Below are 26,693 nucleotides of genomic sequence, written 5' to 3' on the forward strand. Positions count from 1 at the left end.
GTGATGCCATCCAACCATCTCATTCTCTGTCGTCCCCTTCTCCTTCTACCCTCAGTCTTTCCCAGCATCAGGGGCTTTTCCATTGAGTCAGCTCTTCACATCAGGTGGCCAAAGTGTTAGAGCTTCAGCTTAAGCATCAGTCTTTATGATAAATATTAAGGACTGACTTCCTTTAGGGTTGATAGGTTGATCTCCTTGCAGTCCAAGAAATTCCCAAGAGTCTTCTCCAACACCACTGTGAAAAAGCATTAATTTTTCACTGCTTAGCCTTCTTAATGGTCCAACTCTCACATCTGTACACAACTACTGGAAAAACCATGGCTTTGACTATATGAATCATTGTCAATAAAGTGATATCTCTGTTTTTTAATACACTGTCTAGGTTTGTCTCAGCTTGTCTTCCAGGAGAAGCCATCTTTTAATTTTGTGGCTATAGTTAATGACTACGGTGATTTTGGAGCCAAAGAAAATAAAGTCTGCCACTGTTTCCAGTTCTCCCCATCTATCTGCCATGAAGTGAAGGGACTGGATGCCATGATCCTAGTTTTTGGAATGCTGAGTTTTAAGCCAGCTTTATCACTCTCCTTTTTCACATTCATCAAGAGGCTTTTTAGTTCCTCTTCACTTTGCTTTCTCCCATTAGAGTGTTATCATCTGCATATCTGAGGTTGTTGATATTTCTCCTGGCAATCTTGATTTCAGCTTGTGATTCATCCAGTCTGGCATTTCATATGATGTACTTTGCATAGAATTTAAATAAGCAGGGTGACAATATACAGCCTTTTCATAGTTCTTTCCCAATTTTGAACCAGTCCATTTTTACATATCTGGTTCTAACTGTTGCTTTTTGACCTGCATACAGGTTTCTAAGGAGGCAGGTCACATGGTCTGGTATTCCCATCTCTTCTAGAATTTCCCACAGTTTGTTGTGATCCACACAGTCAAAGGCTTTCATGTAATCCATAAAACAGAAGTAGATGCTTTTCTGATTATTCCCTTGCTTTCTCTATGATCCAACAGATGTTGGCAATTTGATCTCCAGTTCCTCTGTCTTTTCTAAATCCAGCTTGTATATCTGGAAGTTCTTGGTTCACGTACTTCTGAAGCCATCCTGAAGGATTTTGAGTGTTACCTTGCTAGCATGTGAAATGAGGACAACTGTATGGTACCTTGAGCACTATTTGCCATTACTTTTCTTTGGAATTGGAATGAAAGCTGACCTTCTCTGTCTCACATTGGAGGGCTGCAATTGCTGAGGGCTGTGACACCCTTGTTTCCTGATATGGCAGAAAATTTTCCATTTCTCATTATAATATCCAGAGGAAAAAGACTTTTTTGAAAAGTGAAATCAGTGTTTCATAAAACACGAAAAGAACACATAACAGAAATTTTATTTAGCTCATTGAGTAATGAGAGAATTAGTAGGATATAACCACAGTCAAAAGGAAAATTCAGCATACCATTTTGAACATTGCTCAATCAGAGATATGTAATGACTTTATAAATAAATGCAAGATTTGTTTGATCTCTAATGATCAGGGAAATCAATCAAACTTGCATCTGACAATATTTGTATATCTATGGAAAATAATTACTTCCATTCTTGTCAGTTGTCTGTTACCTTAATAACTGTAAAATAACTTACAGTCAGTAAAAGATACAATCCCATATAATTATGATTCCAAAGAGAATGCTACTGATAACACACACATTTTTATTTTTGTTACATATTAGTCTTTCACACTTCACTTTCACTTTTCACTTTCGTGGGTTGGAGAAGGAAATGACAACCCACTCCAGTGTTCTTGCCTGGAGAATCCCAGGGACGGGGGAACCTGGTGGGCTGCCGTCTATGGGGTCGCACAGAGTCAGACATGACTGAAGCAACTTAGCAGCAGCAGCAGTCTTTCACAATGTATTTTCTGAAAAAGTTAAATTTATTTATCAGCTTTATATAAAACAGGGACTGATGCCTTATGAATAAAACAGATTTATACAGAGAAAAATGTTTCACACATATTTTTGCACTTAAAAAAACATAAAATTTCCACATCCTTTGGAGTTTAACAAGAAACAACATACATAAAATGGGAGATTAAAACAAGTTGAACATATTGACTTTTCAAGGTATGGAGGGAGTTGAGGAAAATTAATAAGATGATAAAGTACCACCTGGACTAGTAATAGCAAGAAGCATCACTATAATAGGACCTGGAGAGCATGGAAGACAGAGATCTCAGGAACCCAGAAGGTCCATCCAAATGTATGCAGCCTTGGTTAAAGTCACCCAGCGTTGACAAACCGCAATTGGGAACCCAGACAGTGAACACCATGACATTTCTTCTTTTATTCTCCTCTGCGCTTCTTGGCCAGAAGGTAGGGGAGATGGTTAGTGCAGACGAGGGAAGAAAACTGCTCAGGGTGGAGAGAGTGAGAGGTCTCACTGGGTGAAAGGAGTTTATCATTCCAACCGTTTTTCAGTTTTGTTGTTGTTGTTGTTAAGACAGTAGGTACTATTTTTGCAGTTGGCTTGACCAAAGAAAACACAAAACAAAAGCCAGATGAGAGTCTTCCAATGCATTTATTCACTTACTTTTGTGGAACACCCGTGTATCAGACACTGAACCAAGTAATGGCGGTGAAGAGGTGAAGAGACAAATGCAGACACTTTATTTTAGATTAATGGAAGTGGTTTTAAATGAAAGAGGGGATATATTATATTTAATCTATGTATCATCAGTGTACAGAACCAGAACCAATAATTGTACCAGTATATTTTTAACATTTAATAATATTTTTAACTTTCCTTATTGACTGAGAAGCAATAATATTTAATGCCTGGTAGCTCCCTCTGCCTGGATGTCCTCCAACAAAAACTCAAGGACCACTTGTCAGAAGGTGTGCAAGAAGGTTTTGAGCATCCTTGTAATAAAGTAAATTAAACAGCTTCAAAATGTTACTTTCATTATAAAACAGAAAATGTAACATGTTTCTTCTCCTGCACTATGGGGAAAAAAAAAAAAAAAGCTTCTATTATTAAAGCATTTTGGACTTACCTGAAAGCCTAAAATGTTAACTTTTCATCACATTGCTATGGATAATGTTGTTTTTGCAGGTTAATTCTCCACTTCTAAATTCATCTTCAGAATTACAATAAAAGAAAACGATGAATGTAACTGAATTCATTCTAATGGGACTTACACAGAATCCTCAGATGCAGAGAATTCTATTTTTGCTGTTACTTATCACTTACATTGTGACTGTCACTGGCAACCTGTTCATTGTGGTTACTATAATCTGCAGCCAGACTTTGGACTCCCCGATGTATTTCTTCCTGGCCTTCTTGTCCTTCACAGATGCCTGCTATTCCTCATTCATAATTCCTAGCCGATTTGCTCTTTGAATCAAAGTCTGTCTCCTTCAGTGCCTGCATGATACAGCTCTTCATTGAACATATCTTGGGAGCTTCAGAGATTGTCCTCCTTATGGTCATGGCCTTTGACCGCTATGTGGCCATCTGCAGACCCCTGCACTATGTGACCATCATGGATCACCGCACATGCTGCCTCCTGGTGGGGGTTTCTTGGACAATGGGTTTTCTCCACTCAATTGGACAGATCCTAGTCACTTTCAGGCTCCCGTTCTGTGGTCCCAACATAATGGATCACTTCACGTGTGATATATTCCCCTTGATACAACTTGCCTGCACTGACACTTTCCTTGCTGGTCTCTTGGTTGCTGTCAATGGTGGGGTAATCCCTATGATTACTTTTGTAATGTTGTTGGTATCCTATGTGTTCATCCTTTGCTCCATGAGGACTCACAGCTCTGCAGGGAGGAAAAGAGCCCTATCTACCTGTAGCTCCCACATCACAGTTATTGTCTTCTTCTTTGTGTCCTGTATATTTATGTATCTGCGACCAGTAGCTACCTTTCCCATGGATAAAGCTATAGCAGTATTCTATACTCTTATTACCCCCATGTTAAACCCTGTTATCTACACAGCAAGGAATACAGAGGTCAAAAATGCCATTAGAATGCTATTAAACAGGAATGCAACTTCAGAAAATAAATGACTCAACATGAATATTTTATTTCTATCTTGACTTTTACAAAAGCCCTTCTTATACCTCTAACCTGACACTTATACACTTGTGCAAGGTATTATTACAATTATTCCCATTTCACAGATGGAGAACAATGAACTTCAAGAAAGTTAAATAAACCAACCAATATCAGAGACAGAACTAGTACTCAGACCTCAATATGTGTAAATTCAAATTTGACAGTATTTCAACTATTTCAAAAGATATCAGAGAAAAGACAGAATTTCATCAGAACCAAGTCTCTTGATTTTTAGTGATTGAAAATTTACCTTTCTAATTACACTCTGATATGATTTACATGCATGTAAAAGCAATTGGTACTCAGAAAACTCTTTGGCCTACTGGTATCTAGAATGGTACAGAATATAAAACAGAAAGAAGATATGTCCCAATACTCCTTTGACACATACTTAATATATCTAATATTTAAAATTATATTTGATTTCTTGTTCTTTTGATAAAAGTTTTCAGTTATTATACAAATTTAATTTAGTATTTAAACTAATGTGAAAATTTTAAACTGTTCTCAAATGGTTCTCAACAGAATTATAAATTGAAATTTAGAGCTTTCATTTGAGAGGAAAAAAACTGGGGATCTGAAAGCTTAAATCTTTAGGTCATAGAATATATAAATCAGCTCTTAATCCAAATACTTTTATTCCACATCCTGTGATTTTTACTTTACACAGGATTCCTTAGGGCTAATATTTGATTACTGTATGATATAAAAATAGTTGTAATTATATGCCATAGGAAGTGAAACATGTTAACAATTCTTAGTAACAATTAAATGCAGTTTTTTTTTTCAAAGACACACAATAAAACATATTTGTAGAACAATTTCACTACTACAGAGTTGGCTTTATACTTAGGTTCCTTGAATCTGGAATCCTCTTTGAAAACTGGTTTAATAGATCATTCATAAGGGATATATAGAAACAAAGCCAAAGTTATTATTTCATAGTTGATCAAAGTATTTCTCACCTAAGAAACTTACCTCACTTGTAAGACTGCTGTCAATTAATTTTGGATCTTTTCAAAAATGAAGCATTCTATCAAAATACAAATGTGTCTATATGTCATAGACAAGACCTTTTAGAACTAACACCCAAAAAAAGATGTTCTTTTCATTATAGGGGACTAGAATGCAAAAGTAGGAAGTCAAGAAACACCTGGAGTAACACGCAAATTTGGCCTTGGAATACAGAATGAAGCAGGGCAAAGACTAATAGAGTTTTGCCAAGAATATTCACTGGTCATAGCAAACACCCTCTTCCAAAACACAAGAGAAGACTCTACACATGGACATCACCAGATGGTCAACACCAAAATCAGATTGATTATATTCTTTGCAGCCAAAGATGGAGAACCTCTATACAGTCAACAAAAACAAGACCGGGAGCTGACTGTGGCTCAGATCATGAACTCCTTATTGCCAAATTCAGACTGAAATTGAAGAAAGTAGGGAAAACCACTAGATCATTCAGGTATAACCTAAATCAAATCCCTTATGATTATACAGTGAAAGTGAGAAATAGATTTAAGGCCTAGATTTGATAGATAGAGTGCCTGATGAACTATGGACTGAGGTTGGTGACACTGTACAGGAGACAGGGATCAAGACCATCCCCATGGAAAAGAAATGCATAAAAGCAAAATGGCTGTCTGGGGAGACCTCACAAATAGCTGTGAAAAGAAGAGAAGTGAAAAGCAAAGGAGAAAAGGAAAGATATAAGCATCTGAATGCAGAGCTTCAAAGAATAGCAAGAAGAGATAAGAAAGCCTTCTTCAGCAATCAATGCAAAGACATAGAGGAAAACAACAGAATGGGAAAGACTAGAGATCTCTTGAAGAAAATTAGAGATACCAAGGGAATATTTCATGCAAAGATGGGCTCAATAAAGGACAGAAATGGTATGGACCTAACAGAAGCAGAAGATATTAAGAAGAGGTGGCAAGAATACACAGAAGAACTGTACAAAAAAGATCTTCACAAGCCAGATAATCACTGTGGTGTGATCACTGACCTAGAGCCAGACATCCTGGAGTGTGAAATCAAGTGGGCCTTAGAAAGTATCGCTATGAACAAAGCTAGTGGAGGTGACAGAATTCCAGTTGAGCTATTTCAAATCCTGAAAGATGATGCTGTGATAGTGCTGCACTCGATATGCCAGCAAATCTGGAAAACTCAGCAGTGGCCACAGGACTGGAAAAAGTCAGTTTTTATTCCAATGCCAAAGAAAGGCAATGCCAAAGAATGCTCAAACTACCACACAGTTGCACTCATCTCACACACTAGTAAAGTAATGCTCAGAATTCTCTAAGCCAGGCTTCAGCAATATGTGAACCATGAATTTACAATTGTTAAGCTGGTTTTAGAAAAGGTAGAGGAACCAGAGATCAAATTGCCAACATCCACTGGATCATCAAAAAAGCAAGAGAGTTCCAGAAAAACATCTATTTCTGCTGTATTGACTATGCCAAAGCCTTTGACTGTGTGGATCACAATAAACTGTGGAAAATTGTGAAAGAGATGGGAATACCAGAGCACCTGACTTGCCTCTTGAGAAATTTGTATGCAGGTCAGGAAGCAACAGTTAGAACTGGATATGGAACAACAGGTTCCAAATAGGAAAAGGAGTATGTCAAGGCTGTATATTGTCACCCTGCTTATTTAACTTATATGCAGAGTACATCATGAGAAATGCTGTGCTGGAAGAAGCACAAGCTGGAATCAAGATTGCTGGGAGAAATATCAATAACCTCAGATATGCAGATGACACCACCTTTATGGCAGAAAGTGAAGAGGAACTCAAAAGCCTCTTCATGAAGGTGAAAGAATAGAGTGAAAAAGTTAGTTTAAAACTCAACATTCAGAAAACAAAGATCATGGCATCTGGTCCCACCACTTCATGGGAAATAGATGGGGAAACAGTGGAAACAGTGTCAGACTTTATTTTGGGGGGCTCCAAAATCACTGCAGATGGCGACTGAAGCCATGAAATTAAAAGACGCTTACTCCTTGGAAGAAAAGTTATGACCAACCTAGATAGCATATTCAAAAGCAGAGACCTTACTTTGCCAACAAAGGTCCATCTAGTTAAGGCTATGGTTTTTCCAGTGGTCATGTATGATGTGAGAGTTGGACTGTGAAGAAGGCTGAGTGCCAAAGAATTGATGCTTTTGAACTGTGGTGTTGGAGAAGACTGTTGAGAGTCCCTTGGACTGCAAGGAGATCCAACCAGTCCATTCTGAAGGAGATCAGCCCTGGGTGTTCTTTGGAAGGAATGATGCTAAAGCTTAAACTCCAGTACTTTGGCCACCTCATGCGAAGAGTTAACTCATTGGAAAAGACTCTGATGCTTGGAGGGATTGGAGGCAGGAAGAGAAGAGGATGACAGAGGATGAGATGGCTGGATGGCATCACTGACTGGATGGATGTGAGTCTGAGTGAACTCCGGAAGTTGGTGATGGCCAGGGAGGCCTGGAGTGCTGCGATTCATGGGGTTGCAAAGAATCAAACACGACTGAGTGACTGAACTGAACTGAACGGAAACCTAAGGAGGAGATTAAAATTAAAGATGAGTGCTATAAAAGTTATCTTCTAAAGTTCAGTTAAGTGAAATAATTGAGTTGCTGGCTAGATTTGTTAATGATGGTGAAATACCCTTGGGGTCCAATTAGCCACAGTTAAGAAACTACAAATTTTGCCTACAAACAGGATGTGTATGACACCTTTAAGACTCAAGAGGAAGATCTTATGCAAAGACACTGTTTATAAATCAATAAAGACACTTTCTGTAGCTGAGCTAGTTGACATTTTTAACTTTACAACTTATCTCATTTTTGGTGAACTAACAGTTGCCTGAAGCCCTGGTCATGGACCTATGTCAGACACGTTCATAGGTGAGATTTTTTTTTTTTTTTTAATGAAATCATGTAATCATAGACCCTCAAGTTTAAATGATCTTACAAATTATATAATCATCCCTCATCCTCACTGATATGAGATTTAAATCCTTTCTTCAGTAAGCATCCAGAATGTTAGACTCAACTACAATGCTACCAACTTAGAAGTAAAAGTGTGTATTTTTCTCAGTGATACATATTTATATTAGTTAAAAAAATAATTATTTAGAATAATTTTGTATTTCAACTTTGCATCCAAAATTTTCCCTCTTAATTATACAACATTAGAATTTTCCTAAGATGTTGCACAACTTTTTAAAACACCCAAAAATAATCATTTCATTAATACAGCTAAATTTTTCACAGCTCTTAACAGTTGTAAATAATGAATTTTCCATTTCTAAAATATTTTCCTTTAGAATTTATTCCTAGGAAGAATATTGTGGAGCCAAAGAAAAATGAAAAAGTAATTTCTATTTCTTCAGAGTTATTTCTAAAACACTTAATTAGACATAACTATGTCTCATTCTGCTCTATGTATTGATACACTATTATCTTTTCTGATCATTTCTGGGATCCCAATTCAAAATAAGAGAATACAATGAAGCTGCAGCAGTTTGTTTCCACATAAGTATAAAATTTTTATTTTGGATAATTTAAAAACAAGATTCTTTATCCTTGAAAGGGAAATAATTTTTTTTTCAGAATACATTGTATTATGTTTATGGTTTCTCTTCTCTTTTTTTGGGAAATGTATATCCCCAGTTTTTCATTCTATTAGTAATGCAGTATCCTGGAAACAGGAATGATAGCTAGTATGGAAAGACTGGAGAGGAAGGCATAGGAATGTATTTGGCAAAAACATAAAGGAGTGGGAAAAGCATTCCTATCATGGTGGGATGAGCTGCTGTTGTTTGGTAATAAAATATCAGGCGTTAAGAGCAATTAACATGGATTCTTTTTATCACTCTGTGTAAACATACATACATTAAAATACAGATTAAGTATCCAATAAATATTGTTGGGGACTTCCCTAGTGGCTCAGAGGGTATTTGTTGAATGAATTAACTTGGAATAAGTATTTACCAGTATGCAACAGATTTGATATACTTGTGTTAGTCTGTGTATATATGTATAGTGCATTATCTATCTCTTTATCTTACCTGGCAAGCTATTTCAGTTAGTTCTCCACATTGAAATTTTCATTTTAAAACTTTGAAAATAAGGATTTCTTTTCCCTAACAGATCCTTATGTATTGAACACCTATGAAAGAGTTTTTTTATCCATGTCTACTGAATCTGTACTTTACTTTATATTTTTACAACAATATAAAAATGTTAAATTGTATGTGGATCAAAATTTTAAAGAATAAAAAAATCAATTAATAAATGCCATAATCATCTTGAAAGTAAAATGACTCAGTAAAATTCTCTTTCTTAGAGGCAAGAATATTTTCACATTCACCCCAGAAAGAGTATCAGAAATTACTAAATTGGAATGCAGCTTCCTTTCAAAAGCTTGTTTCTCATCAAGTAATGATAAACAGAACAGGAGAATGAGAACACTTAAATTTCTCCCAAGTTTATGGGTAGGACAAGCAGTTGTATACTTATCCATGGAAATGGCAATTCACCAAGCATTTAATCATCATCTAATAGGTTTCATGCATTACAGATATTATGCCAGGTACTATGATAAGTGAGGAAACACAGTTGAATGCTATATGTGTTCTGATAGGTACCAGAGAGGATGTGTTGCCAAAGACTTTTATATATGTATACACACACACACACACACACACACACACACATACATACATATATATATATATATATATATATAAAATCTTTAACATGCCTGCTTATGACAGATATTTATTGATGATGTCTTTCCACAGTAAGAGCTGAGAGTTCAGATGCAAATTCTAATGGAAGAGGGAGTAACTCTTACATCTGAGGGGTAACTGTAGGCTTACAGGATGAATCTGAGAATTGCAATTTGTAAATTGACTAAAAGGAAGGCTCAGAAGTATGGAGCACTAAGATGACTTGTCAGACTCATGTGGAATTGGAGCCAGGAGAAGAATCCAGATCCCATAGCCCAATGTTTTCTCAGTAAATTAAAAGTTGACTGATAGGTGTTTACAGGCGAGAGAGACTAGATGTCTGAAGAGGTAAAAAGCATCATGGAGGAAGAATTAAAAAAATAATAACATTAAAGCAACTACGGGGCAGAAGTATCAAGGACATGCTCCACATTCACCGCAACTGCTCTGTTTTTGTTCTAAGACATTCAGACAACTCTTTCCTAATTAACAAGTATCATTCTTTATATCTTTGTAGGCAATTCAGGCCCCAGGAAGGTGGGAGTTCATAAATGAATCTCATGGCTCCCAACAATGTGACTGAATTTGTTCTCTTGGGACTCACATAGAATCCACCCTTGCAGAAAATACTCCTTGTTGTCTTTTTGTTCATTTTCCTGTTCACTGTGCTCGCCAATCTGTTCATTGTCATCACCATCTCCCTCAGCCCCACACTTTCTGTCCCCATGTACTTCTTTCTCACTCACTTGTCCTTCATAGATGGCATCTTCAGCTCTGTCACCACCCCCAAAATGATCATTGACCTGCTGTACCAGAGGAGAACCATCTCCTGGGCTGGATGCCTGACTCAACCCTTTCTGGAGCACTTTCTGGCAGCATCAGAGGTCATCATCCTCATCATGTCCATGGCCTCTGACCGCTACATGGACATCTGCAAGCCTCTGCACTACACGGCCATCATGAGATAGAGGCTCTGCCAGCACCTGGTGGTGGTGGCCTGGACTGGGGGGATCCTGCATGCCACCGTGCAGATGTTATTCACTGTGGACTTGACCTTCTGTGGACCCAATATCATTAATCACTTCATATGTGATTTCTTTTCACTGTTGGAAATTGCCTGCAGCAACACTTACAGGCTGGGAATGGTGGTGGCCACTAACAGTGGGGGCATGTGCTTACTTATGTTTTTAATGCTGCTCATCTCCTACATAGTCATCCTGAGCTCCCTGAAATCCCAAGGAGCTGAAGGATGGCACAAGGCCCTCCCATGTGGCTCCCACTTTACAGTAGTGGTGCTCTATTTTATCCCTTGTATTTTCACCTATACCCATCCAGTGATCAGTTACCCTGAAGACAAGTTGGTGAGTGTGTTCTTTGCAATCCTCACTCCCACGTTAAATCCTATCATTTACACAGTGAGAAACAGAGGTGAAAAATGCTGTGAGGAGTTTGTTGAAGAGGACAGTAATGTAGCTGTTCATGATGCCAATTAGAGGATGATTTATATGCATTGATATCCTTGAACCTATTGTAAATTGTGATAGAAACTAAAATACTTTGCAGAACACTGACAGAAAAAAAGGCTCTAAAACTAACATTTGTTGATAATTTAGTATTGTCTAGATGCAGGAAGTGAAGAGGAACTAAAAGGCCTCTTGATGAAAATGAAAGAGAAGAGTGAAAAAGTTGGCTTAAAACTCAACATTCAGAAAACAAAGATCATGACATCTGGTCCCATCACTTCACGGGAAATAGATGGGGAAACAGTGGAAACAGAGTCAGACTTTATTTTTTTATGGGCTCCAAAATCACTGCAGATGGTGACTGCAGCCATAAAATTAAGACGTTTACTCCTTGGAAGAAAACTTATGACCAACCTAGATAGCATATTGAAAAGCAGAGACATTACTTTGCCAACAAGGTCCTTCTAGTCAAGGCTTTGCTTTTCCAGTGGTCATGTATGGATGTGAGAGTTGGACTGTGAAGAAAGCTGAGCGCCAAAGAATTAATGCCTTTGAACTGTGGTGTTGGAGAAGACTCTTGAGAGTCCCTTGGACTGCAAGGAGATCCAACCAGTCCATTCTGAAGGAGATCAGCCCTGGGTGTTCTTTGGAATGAACGATGCTAAAGCTGAAATTCCAGTACTTTGGCCACTTCATGCAAAAAGACTCTGATGCTGGGAGGGATTGGAGGCAGGAAGAGAAGGGGACGACAGAGGACGAGATGGCTGGATGGCATCACTGAGTCGATGGATGTGAGTCTGAATGAACTCCGGGAGTTGGTGATGGCCAGGGAGGCCTGGTGTGCTGCGATTCATGGGGTCGCAAAGAGTCGGACACGACTGAGAGACTGAACTGAACTGAACTGAGACATATCTTTGGAGAAGGCACTGGCAACCCACTCCAGTACTGTTGCCTGGAAACTCCCGTGGAAGGAGGAGCCTGGTAGGCTGCAGTCCATGGGACCGCTAAGAGTCGGACACGACTGGGTGACTTCACTTTCCCTTTTCACTTTCATGCATTGGAGAAGGAAATGGTAACCCACTCCAGTGTTCTTGCCTGGAGAATCCCTGGGATGGAGGAGCCTGGTGGGCTGGCGTCTATGGGGTTGCACAGAATCAGACACGACTGACTTGACTTAGCAGCAACAGCAGACATATCTTAGGCATTTTTGTAAATTTTAATATAGTTTCTAGAGACTAACACACACACACACATAGACTTCAATATTAATGTTCATAGCCACAAGATAAATAATAAAGAAAATGTAAACCACTAGTTTTATGTTTGTAGAGTTTATTATTCTCCACTGTTACTACTACTTTACTGAATTTTCCAGTAAATTTATCTTACTTGGATAAAATTGACTTTTCTATAGACCATTGATCTCTGAACTTTTTCTAGTTTTGTTTAGCTTGTGGTAAAACAAATAAGGGATAAAAATTGTTTGATAAATACCAAGGGAAGGGGCAATTGAATAAGGGAATCACAGATGAATTTTTTTCTGCACTATGAAATCATCAAAGTCAAAAGAGAGACACTCACAGTAGGAGGAATAATTCACAATCTATCTACAATTATTTTTTTTTTTGGCACAAACATTATACAGGGATTTTTAAATTAACTTTAATTGTCTTTTATTTTCTTAAATATCCTCAAGGTTCACATTTTTCTTGAATATAATAGAAATGTTTTCATCTTCATAGCAAGATTTGAGGAACCATTTGAAACAGGAAGAGTAAACACCTTTTATAAATTGCAACAAAAAAAGCATATGGTTAGTTTCCAAAGAATTTCAGAAAAACATCTACTCTTGCTTCATTGACTACACTAAAGCCTTTGACTGTGTGTATCACAGTAAACTGGAAAATTCTTAAAGAAATAGAAACACCAAACCACCTTACCTGCATCCTGAGAAATCTGTATGCAGGTAAGAAGCAACAGTTAGAATTGGAAATGGAACAAAGAACTGGTTCCAAATTGGGAAAGAAGTAGGTCAAGGCTGTATATTGTCACCCTGCTTATTTAACTTATATGCAGAGTACATCATGCCAAATGCTGAGATGGATGAAGCACAAGCTGGAATCAAGATTTCTGGGAGAAATATCATAAACATCAGACATGTAGATGACACCACCCTTATGACCTGCTGCACTGGAGGAGAACCATCTCCTGGGATGGCTGCCTGACTCAGCTCTTTATGGAGCACTTCCTGAGAGCATCAGTGACCCACCATCCTCACTGTCATGTCCTATGACTGCTACATGGCCATCTGCAAGCCTCTGCACTACACAACCATTATTCGACAGGGGGTCTGCCAGCTCCTGGTGGTGGTGGCCTGGACTGGGGGGATCCTGCATGCCACCGTGTAGGTTCTTTTCACCATGGACTTGACCTTATGTGCCTCAAATCTTATTGACCACTTTATGTGTAATTTCTTCTCACTGTTAAAACTATCCGTCAGCCACACCTACACGCTTGGAATCATGGTAGCAGCTAACACTGGGGCCATGTGCTTGCTCATTTTTTCCTGCTCCTCATCTCCTACACAGTAATCCTGAGCTCCCTGAAATCCCATGGCTCTGAAGGAAGGCTCAAGGCCCTCTCTACATGTGGCTCCCACTTTACAGTAGTGGTGCTCTCTTTCGCCCCTTGTACATTCACCTACATGCATCCTGTGACCACTTACCCTGTGGACAAGTGGGTGTCTGTGTTCTTTGCAATTCTCACTCCTATGTTAAATCCTATCATTTACACAGTTAGAAATGCAGAGGTGAAAAATGCAGTGAAAGTTTTGTTGACAAGGAGAGTAACTTAGGCTATTCATAGTGCCTAGAAAGTGATGAGTTAAATACTTAGGAAGGGTTATACCTGTTGTAAAGTTTGAATGCCATCTAAGAAAATTTCCATGTCACTAACAAAAACAATAAAGAAAAAAGACCCAGAAACTAGCAATTGCTGTTTATTTAATATTGATATCTTTAATGTACTTTCCCAGTGTTTCAGCGTTCATGTTCATACCTTCAGAATTGGCAATGGAAAGAATAGCTATAAACACCCAATTTGGTGACTGTAGAATATGTGTTTTTCCAGAGCCTCACTGGTACTTTACCAAGTTCTTCATATATGTCTTTGGATGAAATGCGCATTGTCATAGGACTATGATGGCAGAACTCCTATTTTTGCTTAGCCTGTGGTAACAAAAACAAAGGATAGAAATTCTTAGGTAGGTACACAGTGGAGAGACAGTTGAGAGAAGGAATAACACCTGAATTTTTATTTGCACAATGAATTTACCCAAAGCAAAATGAGTGACAACCACAAAAGGAAGAAATAATAATTCATAGTCTAAAATTATTAAAACAAAAAGTGCAGAAGAAATTTTGAAGTTACTCTTAATTTACTCTATTTTCTTCAATAAGCCTATGGTTCACAGATTTTCTTGAATATAAAGAAAATATTTCCATTTTCCAGATCAAGACTTGAAGAACCATTTTTAAAAAGGTTAAGCATCTTTCACTAATATCAAGACCAAAATTTATGGTTTAGTTCCAAAGTTGTAGCTCTTTTAGGTCTGATACACATATTTACATGAAAGAACCTCTTATCTATCAGGCACATTCACTTCAGTTGACTTATACATGTACTAAACTAGTGGTTCCATTATCACTATAGTTATTATTATCATTATCTCCATTTAACAAGGAAGCAAATTGAAGATGAGAGATTTAGTAATTTACTTGCCTCACATCACATGTTTTTCCTCCATAAAGTGGGTCAGGAGCTATTACACTGGAATTCAACTTCCTTGGCTGCTGCTGTTTGGTCCCTGAGTCATGTCTGACTCTTTGTGGCCCTGTGGACTGCAGCCCACCAGGCTCCTCTGTCCATGGGATTTCCCAGGCTAGAATACTGGAGTGGGTTGCCATATCCTTCTTCAGGGGATCTTCCCAACCCAGGGACTGAACCCACATCTTTGGCTTGGCAGGAGGATTCTTTACCACTGGGCCACTGGGAAGCCAACAGCTTCCATACAAACTTCCAATCTAGGACATAAAAACTCAGTCTTAGTTTCTTACAAATGAAACATGATTGTCTATAGCATACTTGGATCTATAGATAAGAAAATTGACTGCAGTCTTAATGATTCACTTTGTCCTTCAAGAAAATGGTGTCCAACTTGTTTCAGGCTTCTCTCACATGTAGCATTATATACTTCAGCAGTACAACTTTCTGTTTTTTTTTTTTTCTTTTCTTTTTCTTTTTGTGAAAGTTCAAGGTATGCCACATTACTTTTACAAACAACCAGCATTGCTATAGTAATGGTAACTTATAATGGAAAATGATCCAATAAAGAACACACATACTCAATCACACACATATGTGTTCTTTCTCAGATTCTATATATATATATTCATATATATATAAAATATATATATATATATAAAATATATATATATATATGAACCACATTACCACTTTAGTGTACACCTGAAAGTAACATAGCATTGTAAATTAACTATACTTCAATAAAAGATGAAAAAATATTGTAGAAACATACCAATTTTAGTATGATAATGGATTTCTTTTTATAAAATAAAAATCCCCTTTAGATTTATTTCCATTAGTGCAAACAAGTACAAATGTTGGTCTTTGTGAAAACCAATTGTCTAAGGTGAACTTTCTGAAAATTGGGGAAACCTACAGTGCTCTTTTATGCAGGTGAAAAATGCACAAAGATATAATGCAATAAGGTAATGTAGAATACCTTATTCTACATTATTAATGTCTTTATGAGTCTAAGATTCTCTGGCTAGAGCACTCCAACACATATTCCTTCTCAATGAATGTCACTTTCTCAAATATAGTGATTAACTGAAACTATTTTGTCAATAATCTGGACATTTAGTAATGTCTGAGCATGGTACAGGGGTGCTTGTGTTTACAGAGTTATGCAGGGTTGTCTCCCATTCATTAGAAACAGAACTTTTCTCACAATATCTAAGCCTAGAAAATGATATAATTAGCACTTAATTCGTTCTGTCTTGTGACTAATAGATGAGAGTAATTCAGATGTTGTTCCTAAGTTATGTCTGATTCTTTGTGACCCCATGTGCTGCAGCATGACAGATTTCTCTGTCCTTCACTATCTCCCAAAGTTTGTTCAAACTCATGTACATTGAGTCAGTGATACCATCCTACCATCTCATCCTCTGTCGTCCCTGTCTCCTCCTTCCCTCAAACTTTCGCAATATCAGAGTCTTTTCTAATGAGTTGGCTTTTCACATCAGATGGCCAAATTATTGGGGCTTCAGCTTCATCATCAATCCTTCCAATGAATATTCAGGATTGATTTCCCCCTTTAGGACTGACTGGTTTGATGTCTTTGCAGTCCAAAGGACTCTCAAGAGTTTTCTCCAACAGTACAGTTTAAAAGTGTCAATTCTTCAGCACTCAGTCTTCTATATGGTTGAAATCTCACATCCATACGTGACTGCTGGAAAAAACATAGTTTTCACTATATGGACCTTTGTCAGCAATGTGATGTCTCTGATTTTTAATACACTGTCTAGATTTGTCATAGCTTTTCTTCCAAGGAGCAAGCGTCTTTTAATTTCATGGCTGCAATCACCATTATCAGTCATTATGGCTGCATAACACCACTGCTACAGTGATTTTGAAACCCAAGAAAATAAACTCTGACCATTTCCACATTTTCCCCATGTATTTTCCATGAAGTAATGGGACCAGAGGCTATGCTCTTACTCTTTTGAATGTTTAATGTTAAGCCAGCTTTTTCCACTCTTTGCTTTCACCCTCTTAAAGAGGCTCTTTAGTTCCTTTTCACTTTCTGCCATTAGAGTGGTATTATCTGCAGATCTGTGGTTGTTGATATCTCCCCTGAAAATCTTGATTCCAGCTTGTGATTCATCCATCCCAGCATTTCATATAATGTACTCTGCACAGAAGTTCAATAAGCAGCATGACAATATACAACCTTGAATGGCTCTTTTCCCACTTTAGAACCATCTCCAGTTGTAACTGTTGCTTCTCGACCTGTGTACAGATTTCTCAGGAGATAGGTAAAGTACTCTGGGATTCTCATTTCTTTCAGAATTTACCAGTTTGTTGTGATCCACACAATCATGTATTTAGCATAGTCAATGAAACATAAGTAGATTTATTTTTTCAATTTTTTGCTTACTTTTTCTATGATTCAACTGATGTTGTCGATTTGATCTCTGATTCCTCTGCCTTTTCTAAATTCAGCTTGAATGCCTGGAAGTTCTGAGTTCACAAATTGTTGAAGCCTAGCTGGAAGTATTTTGATCAGTACCTTGTTAGCATAGACTTTCCTAGTGGCTGAGATGTAAAGAATCCTTCTGCCAATGCTGGAGACCTGGGTTTAATCCCAGGGTTGGAAGATCCCCTGGAGAAGGGAATGGGAACCCATGCCAATATTCTTGCCTGTAGAATTTCATGAACAGAGGAGCATGGTAGGCTCTAGTTCATGGGGTTGCAAAGAGTCAGACACTACTGGACCACCAGCTCTTAATATGAACTTTACTAACATGTGAAATGAACACAATTGTACAGTAGTTTGAACATTCTTTGGCAGTTCCCTTCTTTGGGATTGGAATGAAAACTGACTTTTTCCAGTCCTGTGACTACTGCTGAGTTTTCCAAATTTGCTGGCATATTAAGTGCAGCACTTTAACAGCATCAGGTTTTAGTATTTTAAATAGCTGAGTTGGAATGCAGTTTTAAGGATGGGAAAAGGCTTAAGTGAATATAGTGTCTAATCTAAGACTAAACTTAGAATTTGAATAGGGAGTCTAGGCAATGATTGTGTCTTAGGAGCTATACCAGGGGCTCAGTGGATGGCTTAGAAGATTATTGAGGCACAAATTATAAATTGTCAACATAAAACTTGGAAGGTGTCAGAACTGAAGTTAAAAGGGTAAACTGTATGATATTTTGCTTGATCATGAGTAAGTTTAAAGCTTGTTTAGATGTTCCTTTGCATTCATGAAGAATCTCTTCTGAGGATCAACTGCCATGTGACTACTTCATATTCATTAAAAACAAACAACTAAACAAACAAAAAATATAGTATTAAATCATGTTTTCATGAGAATCAATGAGATACAATATGTGGATCTGTTGTATAAGCATTGTTGCTGTTGTTCCTTAAATCATGTCCGACTCTTTGTGACCCTGTGAAATGAAGCACACCTGGCTTCTCTGTCCATTACTATCTCCCTGAGTTTGCTCAAATTCATGTCCACTGAGTTAGTGATGCCATCCAACAATCTCATCCTCTCTTGCCCCCTTCTCCTCCTGCCCTGAGTGTTTCCCAGGGTCAGGGGCTTTTCTAGTGAATTAGCTCCTTGCATCCGGTGGCCAAAGTATGGGCTTCCCTGACAGCTCAATTGGTAAAGAACCTTCCTGCAATGCAGAAGACCCCAGTTCAATTCCTGAATTGGGAAGATCTTCTGGAAAAGGGAAAGGCTACACATGCCAGTATTCTTGGGCTTCCCTTGTGTCTCAGCTGGTAAAGAATTCTTCAAGGGGGAGACCTGGATTCAATGGAGCTTCAGCTTCAGCATCAGTCCTTTCAGTGACTATTCAGGGTTGATTTCCTTTAGGACTGACTGGTTTGATCTCCTTGCAGTGCAAGGGACTCTCAAGAGTCTTCTCCAGCACCACAGTTTGAAAGCATCAGTTCTTTGGCACTCAGCCTTCTTTATGGTCCAGCTCTCACACCCAGACAAGACTACTGGAAAAAATCATAGATTTGACTATATGGAATTTTGTTGGCAAAGTGATGTCTCTGCTTTTTAAAACACCGTCGAGTTTTGATATAGCTATTCTCCCAAGGAGCAAGGGTCTTTTATTTTGCTGGCTGCAGTCACCATCTGTATCAATTTTGAAGCCCAAGAAAATGAAATCTGAAAGTTTGCATATTTCCCCCATCTAGTTGCCATGAAGTGATAGGAATAAATGCCATGATCTTCATTTTTAGAATGTTCAGTTTCAAGCCAGCTTTTTCACTCTCCTCTTTCACCTTCATCAAGAGGTTCTTTTTATTTATTTTTTGTCTTTTTTTAAATTTTTTAACTTTACAATATTGTATTGGTTTTTCCATATATCAACATGAATCTGCCACAGGTATACACGTGTTCCTCTGAACACAGGTTCCACCCTGAACCCTCCTCCCTCCTCCCTCCCCGTACCATCCCTCTGGGTCATCCCAGTGCACCAGCCCCAAGAATCCAGTATCGTGCATCGAACCTGGACTGACGACTTGTTTCATATATGATATTAAACATGTTTCAATGCCATTTTCCCAAATCATCCCACCCTCTCCCTCTCCCACAGAGTCCAAAAGACTGTTCTATACATCTGTGTCTCTTTTGCTGTCTCACATACAGGGTTATTGTTGCCATCTTTCTAAATTCCATAATATGTGTTAGTATACTGTATTGGTGTTTTTCTTTCTGGCTTTCTTCACTCTGTATAATAGGCTCCAGTTTCATCCACCTCATTAGAACTGATTCAAATGTATTCTTTCTATGGCTGAGTAATACTCCATTGTGTATATGTACCATGGCTTTCTTATCCATTCATCTGCTGATGGGCATCTAGGTTGCTTCCATGTCCTGGCTATTATAAACAGTGCTGCGATGAACATTGGGGTACACGTGTCTCTTTCCCTTCTGGTTTCCTCAGTGTGTATGCCCAGCAGTTGGATTGCTGGGTCATAAGGCAGTTCTATTTCCAGTTTTTTAAGGAATCTCCACACTGTTCTCCATAGTGGCTCTACTAGTTTGCATTCCCACCAACAGTGTAAGAGGGTTCCCTTCTCTCCACACCCTCTCCAGCATTTATTGCTAGTAGACTTTTGGATCACAGCCATTCTGACAGGTGTGAAATGGTACCTCATCGTGGTTTTGATTTGCATTTCTCTGATAATGAGTGATGTTGAGCATCTTTTCATGTGTTTGTTAGGCATCTGTATGTCTTGGTTCTTTAGATCCTCTTCACTTTCTGCCATTAAAGTGGTATCATTTGCATGTCTGAGATTGTTGATATTCTGGCAATCCTCATTCCATTTTGTGATTCACCCAGCCCAGAATTTTGCCTGATGTACTCTGCACATAAATTAAATAACAGGATGACAATATACAGCTTGATGTACTCTTTTCCCAATTTTGAACCAGTCCTTTGTTCCATGTGTGGTTTAACTGTTGCTTCTTGTCCTGCATACAAGATTCTTAGGAGGCAAGTAGATGATCTGGTATATATTCTTACAGAGATCTTCCATCTGTTTAAGAATATTCCACAGTTTGTTGTGATCCACACAGTCAAAGGCTTTAGCATAGTCAATGAAGCAGAAATAGATTTTTTTTAAACTTCCCTTGACTTTTCTATGATCCCGTGTATGTTGGCAGTTTGATCTCTGGTTCCTCTGCCTTTTCTAAATCTAGTTTTTATACCTGGGAGTTCTCAGTTCATGAACTGCTGAGCCTAGCTTGATGGATTTTGGGCATAATCTTACTGGCATGTGAAATGATTGCATTTGTATGGTAATTTGAACACTCTTTGGCATTGCTTTTCTTTGTAATCAGAATGAAAACCGACCTTTGCAGTCCTATGGCACTGCTGAGTTTTCCAAATTTGCTGGCATAAGGAGTGCCAGCAAATCACTTTCACAGAATCATCTTTTAAGCTTTGAAATAGCACAACTGGAATTCCGTCACCTCTACTCTCTTTGTTTTTAGTAATATTTCCTAAGGCCCATTTGACTTCACACTCCAGGGTGTCTGGTTCTAGGAGAGTGATCCCATAAGCCTGGTTAACTGGGTTAGTAAGAGGTTTTTTGTGCAGTTCTTCTGTGTATTCTTGCTACCTTTTCTTAAACTCTTCCACTTCTGTTAGATCCTTGCCTTTGTGTGTGTGTGTGGTTAATCACACTAATGTTTTAATTTTAGTTGGTTTGTTTATTCTACATTAAATAAAATTATATCTTTAAGTATTTTTCAAATTATTATATGCTATCAAAAATTAATAGTCTAATTGTCAAGATGACTGGATTTTCTTTATAAAATGTTTCTTGCTAGAGAATATGTAGTCTTTTGGGCTTTTTAAAATCCACTTTAGATCTGTTTCTTTTTTTTTCACTTTTTTAAAAATATAAATTTATTTATTTTAATTGGAGGCTAATTACTTTACAGTATTGTATTGGTTTTGCCATACATTGACATGAATCTGCCACGGGTGTACATGTGTTCCCCATCCCAAACCCTCCTCCCACCTCCCTCCCTATACCATCCCTCTGGGTCATCCCAGTGCACCAGCTCTGAGCATCCTGCCTTTTTTATCCTTTATTGTCCCTATCTTTGTGTGAAATATTCCCTTGGTAACTCTGATTTTCTTAAAGAGATTTCTAGTCTTTTCTATTCCATTGTTTTCCCCTATTTCTTTTCATTGGTCACTTAAGAAGACTTTCTTATCTCTCCTTGCTATTCTCTGGAACTCTGCATTCAGTTGTATATAACCTTCCCTTTATTCTTTTATTTTCACTTCTACTCTTTTCTCAACTTTTTGTAAAGCCTCCTCAGACATGCACTTTGTCTTCTAGCATCTCTTTTTCTTGGGGATAGTTTTGGTCATCACTTCCTGTACAGTGTTACAAACCTCCATCCATAGTTCTTCAAGCACCCTGTCTACTAGATCTAGTCCCTTGAATCTATTCATCACCTCCTCTGTATAATCATAGGGATTTGATTTAGACCATACTTGAATGATCTAGTGGTTTCCCTACTTTATTCTATTTCAGCCTAAATTTTGCAATAAGGAGCTGATGATCTGAGCCACAGTCAACTCCTTATCTTATTTTTGCTGACTCTATAGAGTTTCTCCATCTTCAGCTGCAAATCAATATGATTTCAGTACTGACCACTGGTGATGTCTGTGTGTACAGTAGTCTCTTGTGTTGTTGGAAGAGTGTGTTTGCTAAGACCAGTGCATTCTCTTGAAAAAAACAAAACAAAACAAAACTCTTGTTAATCTTTGTTCTACTTCATTTTGCATTTCAAAGACAAACTTGCCTGTTACTCCAGGTATGTCTTAGCTTCTGACTTTTGTATTCCAATCCCCTAAGAATGAAAAGGACTTTTGTGTGTGTGTGTGTGTGTGTGTGTGTGTGTGTGTGTGTGTGTGTGTTAGTTCTATTAGGTCTTGTAGGTCTTCATAGAATCATTCGACTTCAGCTTCTTCAGCATTAAAGGTTGGGGCATAGACTTGGATTACGGTGATATTGAATGTTTTGTCTTGGAAACAAACTGAGATTATTCCTTCATTTTGAGATTGCAACCATGTGCTGTATTTTGGACTCTACTGTTGACTATGAGAGCTACTCCATTCCTTTTAAGGGATTCTTGCCCACAGTAGTAGATACAATAGCCATCTGAATTAAATTCCCACTTTCCTGTCCGTTTTAGTCCACTAATTCCTAAAATGTTGATGTCACTCTTGCTATCTCCTGCTTGACCACTTCCAATTAGCCTTGTTTCATGGACCTAACATTCCAGTTCCTATGCATATTGTTCTTTACAGTATCAGACTTTCCTTTCACCACCACATACGACCTCAACTGGGCATCATTTCTGCTTTTGCTTAGCCTCTTCATTCTTTCTGTAGCTATTTTTCTGCTCTACTCCAGTAGAATATTGGGCACCTACCAACCTTATCCAAAGTATAAGGATACTTTAGCCTAATCTGCAATTTTTATTCATTGAAAATATTAGGCATTAAGTGAGGGAAGTGAGATAACTATTGCTGAAGCCCAACTATGAGACAAACATTTTGACAGATTCTTATTTTTATTAATTAATTAATTTACTTTTGACTGAGATGGGCCTTTGTTCCTGTGTGCAGGTTTTTCTCTAGCTGTGGTGAGAGGGGACTACTCTCTAGCCTTGGTGCATGAACTTCTCATTGTGGCGACTTCTCTTGTTGCAGAGAATGGGCTTTGGTGCAAGCGCTGAAGCCCATAGTTGCAGAATGCAGGCTCAGTAGTTTAGGTGTGTGGGTGCTAGGGTCAATGGGCTTCAGTAGTTGTGGCACATGGGCTTATTTGCCCCATGAAATGTGGGATCTTCCTGAGCCAGGGATCAAACTTCTGTCCCCTGCATTGCCAGACAGATTCTTAGTCACTGTGCCATCAAGGAAGTTTCATTTTGACAGGTTATTTGCATACTTTAACTCTCTTATTATAGGAACAAGTATTAGTAGTGAGAGTTTTACTCCATTTTACACAAGACGAAAATGTGACTCATTAAAGTTAAGCAAGAATAGGAATTCTTTTAAATTCTGTTCACATTGTGAACTTTTATTTTTAATTGGGGTCAGGGCACTTTCATCTCTTCAGTTCTCTGTTGATTTCCATTTCCTAGATTACTTACAGCCTCTTGATTGCTCTTGTGTCAGAGAAAGTCATCTGATTATCTGTTTTCTGAAGATATTTTACCTTTCATGGACATCATGAAAAGTAGGATGTAATAGGCTCAAGAAATGGAATTCAAATGGTTGCATTTCAAAAGAAGTGCCACTTGGGTGAAAGATACTTAGAGGATAAACAAGCAACTCAATCATTGAGGAGTTTGATACAGTGTTTAAACACAAGGGAACACCTTGAAGAACTAAATAGGTGCCGTTTCCATAGGGTTGTTTTTTTTTTTTTTTTTTTTGCCCTCATTGTTATCACATAGTGTTAACATTTGTTCCTGGCAAAAAAAAAAAAAGTCCTCATGATCAATTCACTTTAGGAAATTTTGACTTTTTAATTTATCGACCAAATAGTATTCTCTGTCTACAGTAGGCCAGAGAGTTATGGGAGCTATGCATGCAAAGTTAAACATGAGAAACAAGGTCTTTTTTGTTTTTGTTGTTGTTGTTGTTGTTTGTATGGAAATAAGATTCTACGGGGTTATAGACAGATAGTAAGCAAGTAAAGATCATGGCATCTGGTCCCATCACTTCATGGGAAATAGATGGGGAAACAGCGGAAACAATGTCAGACTTTATTTTTGGGGGTTCCAAAACCACTGCAGAGGTGATTGCAGCCATGAAATTACAAGACGTTTACTCCTTGGAAGAAAAGTTATGACCAACCTAGAAAGCATATTCAAAAGTAGAGACATTACTTTGCCAACAAAGGTCTGTCTAGTCAAGGCTATGGTTTTTCCAGTGGTCATGTATGGATGTTACAATTGGGTTGTGAAGAAAGCTGAGCACTGAAGAATTGATGCTTTTGAACTGTGGTGTTGGAGAAGACTCTTGAGCATCCCTTGGACTGCAAGGAGATCCAACCAGTCCATTCTGAAGGAGATCAGCACTGGGATTTCTTTGGAGGGAATGATGCTGAAGCTGAAACTCCAGTCTTTGGCCACTTCATGCGAAGAGTTGACTCATTGGAAAAGACTTTGATGCTGAGAGGGATTGGGGACAGGACGAGAAGGGGATGACAGAGGATGAGATGGCTGGATGGCATCACTGACTCGATGGACACAAGTCTGAGTGAACTCTGGGAGTTGGTGATGGACAGGGAGGCCTGGCGTGCTGCGATTCATGGGGTCGCAAAGAGTTGGACACTACTGAGCGACTGAACTGAATTGAACCAAGTATCGAAATAAATGAAAAAAAATTGATAATGAATAATATGATTATCATTTTATAAGAATATGACACAGGAGAGAAAATATGGATGTAGATTTGTATTATTTGAAACACAGCTAGAGTTTCAGTTTGATCTGACTTTAAGTAAGAACATATACCCCTTTATTTCTTTTTTTTTTTTAATAGTAGATAATTTTAAAAGGTATGTTTGAAATGGAAACAATATTAGCAAGCAACATCTATGTTCCTATATGACTCAATTTCTCCTACCTCTTAGGGATGCTTACTGCCCAATATCCACATCTTGGTCTAACACAGGCTCCTTTCAGATTTCTATTTTCTCTTGGACTCTGTGTGATTTTTGTGTGTGACCTTTAAGGCTCGAGTCTATTTTCTATAGCCCTTGGCTCTCTCAAAAGAACCTTCACTGATTTCAAAGTCATGTATATTAAGGGGGTTATTTTCCCTGTATAGGACTCCTGAATTGAGAAGTACTATGTGGGGCTCAGACGCCTTTGTTCCTTTGGGAGAACCTCTGCAACTGGATTAACTCTGGTTTGTGTGTTGCCTACCTGAAGTATGAGACTTGACTATAGCTTGTGCCTACCATTTCTATCCTGTCTTGTCCTAGTTCCTGCTTTAAATTTTAGTAATAGAGAATCAGTCTTTAGGTTGTTCGCATCAAGAATGAATCTTTAAACAGTTGCAGTTTTTGTGTTTCCATGGGATGATGCATTCTGATCATCTCGTATCTAAATAGAAAAAAAAAAAAAAAATGAATCCCAATATATCTCTGAAAATGTTGAAAGCAATTTTAACTTGTTTAAGTATCTTTAGCTGGCTTTGAAAAACTTGTAAATAATTTGAAAAAAGCTATCAGATCAGATCAGATCAGTTGCTCAGTCGTGTTCAACTCTTAGTGACCCCATGAATCGCAGCACTCCAGGCCTCCCTGGCCATCACCAACACCCGGAGTTCACTCAGACTCACGTCCATCGAGTCAGCGATGCCATTCAGCCATCTCATCCTCTGTCGTCCCCTTCTCCTCCTGCCCCCAATCCCTCCCAGCATCAGAGTCTTTTCCAATGAGTCAACACTTCGCATGAGGTGGCCAAAGTACTGGAGTTTCAGCTTTAGCATCATTCCTTCCAAAGAACACCCAGGGCTGATCTCTTTCAGAATGGACTGGTTGGATCTCCTTGCAGTCCAAGGGACTCTCAACAGTCTTCTCCAACACCACACTTCAAAAGCATCAATTCTTCAGTGCTCAGCTTTCTTCACAGTCCAACTCTCACATCCATATATGACCACAGGAAAAACCATAGCCTTGACTAGATGGACCTTTGTTGGCAAAGTAATGTCTCTGTTTTTGAATATGCTATCTAGGTTGGTCATAACTTTCCTTCCAAAGAGTAAGCGTCTTTTATTTTCATGGCTGCAGTCACCATCTGCAGTGATTTGGGAGCCCCCCAAAATAAAGTCTGACACTGTTTCCACTGTTTCCCCATCTATTTCCCATGAAGTGGTGGGACCAGATGCCATGATCTTAGTTTTCTGAATGTTGAGCTTTAAGCCAACTTTTTCACTCTCCACTTTCACTTTCATCAAGAGGCTTTTGAGTTCCTCTTCACTTTCTTCCATAAGGATGGTGTCATCTGCGTATCTGAGGT

The 26,693-nt window shown here is 38.3% G+C and overlaps 2 pseudogenes; both read left to right on the forward strand.

The window, feature by feature from the left end:
- Positions 1-3,100: 3,100 nt before the first annotated feature.
- Positions 3,101-4,076, forward strand: LOC105001975 (annotated as a pseudogene).
- A 6,316-nt stretch (positions 4,077-10,392) lies between these two features.
- LOC105001982 lies at positions 10,393-11,314 on the forward strand (annotated as a pseudogene).
- The last annotated feature ends 15,379 nt before the right edge of the window (positions 11,315-26,693 follow it).

The sequence above is a fragment of the Bison bison genome, unplaced genomic scaffold (genome assembly GCF_000754665.1).
Source record: "Bison bison bison isolate TAMUID 2011002044 unplaced genomic scaffold, Bison_UMD1.0 scf7180017855246, whole genome shotgun sequence".
NCBI lineage: Eukaryota > Metazoa > Chordata > Mammalia > Artiodactyla > Bovidae > Bison > Bison bison.